This window comes from Arachis hypogaea, chromosome 15 (genome assembly GCF_003086295.3).
Source record: "Arachis hypogaea cultivar Tifrunner chromosome 15, arahy.Tifrunner.gnm2.J5K5, whole genome shotgun sequence".
Lineage (NCBI taxonomy): Eukaryota > Viridiplantae > Streptophyta > Magnoliopsida > Fabales > Fabaceae > Arachis > Arachis hypogaea.
The window spans coordinates 99609974-99611069 of record NC_092050.1 but is presented as its reverse complement, the minus strand read 5'-3'; the positions used below and the strand labels follow the sequence as shown (position 1 = coordinate 99611069).

The following is a 1096-nucleotide window of genomic DNA, read 5'->3' as shown; positions in this document are numbered from 1 at the left end:
CGGCCATGGCACTTATGTCAATGGCCTTGCACTCTCCTCTTGGATTCTTTTCTGTATTGCTTGGGAGAGTACTAGGAGGGATTTCAGTGATCCTTTTACTCAGCTGGCCCACTTGTGCTTCCAAATTTCTAATGGAAGACCTTGTTTCATTCATGAAACTTACAGTGGCCTTAGATAGATCAGAGACTAGATTTGCTAAATTAGAAGCATTTTGTTCAGAGTTCTCTGTCTGTTGCTGAGTTGATGATGGAAAAGGTTTGCTATTGCTAAACCTGTTTCTTCCACCATTATTAAAGCCTTGTTGAGGCTTTTGATCCTTCCCTGAGAAATTTGGATGATTTCTCCATGTTGAGTTATAGGTGTTTCCATAAGGTTCACCTAAGTAATTTACCTCTGCTATTGCAGGGTTCTCAGGATCATAGGCTTCTTCTTCAGAAGATGCCTCTTGAGTACTGTTGGATGCAGCTTGCATTCCATGCAGACTCTAAGAGATCATATTGACTTGCTGAGTCAATATTTTATTCTGAGCCAATATGGCATTCAGAGTATCAACTTCAAGAACTCCCTTCTTCATAGGCGTCCCATTATTCACAGGATTCCTTTCAGAAGTGTACATGAACTGGTTATTAGCAACCATGTCAATAAGTTCTTGAGCTTCTGCAGGCGTTTTCTTTAGGTGAATGGATCCACCTGCAGAAGTATCCAATGACATCTTTGATAACTCAGATAAACCATCATAGAATATATCCAGGATGGTCCATTCTGAAAGCATGTCAGAAGGATACTTTTTGGTCAACTGTTTGTATCTTTCCCAAGCTTCATAGAGGGATTCACCTTCTTTCTGTCTGAAGGTTTGAACATCAGCTCTAAGCTTGCTCAACTTTTGAGGAGGAAAGTACTTGGCTAAGAAAGCCGTGACCAGCTTATCCCAAGAGTTCAGGCTGTCTTTGGGTTGAGAATCCAACCATAATCTAGCTCTGTCTCTTACAGCAAAAGGGAAAAGCATGAGCCTGTAGACTTCAGGATCTATTCCATTAGTCTTAACAGTATCACATATCTGCAAGAATTCAGTTAAGAACTGAAAAGGATCTTCAGA

At 40.6% G+C, this 1096-nt stretch overlaps 1 non-coding gene across 1 annotated transcript; it reads left to right on the top strand.

The window, feature by feature from the left end:
• The first annotated feature begins 766 nt into the window (after positions 1 to 766).
• On the top strand, positions 767 to 874 carry LOC112753360 (small nucleolar RNA R71). Its single transcript, XR_003177750.1, has one exon. It is a non-coding gene; the product is annotated as a small nucleolar RNA R71 (small nucleolar RNA).
• Positions 875 to 1096: the final 222 nt, after the last annotated feature.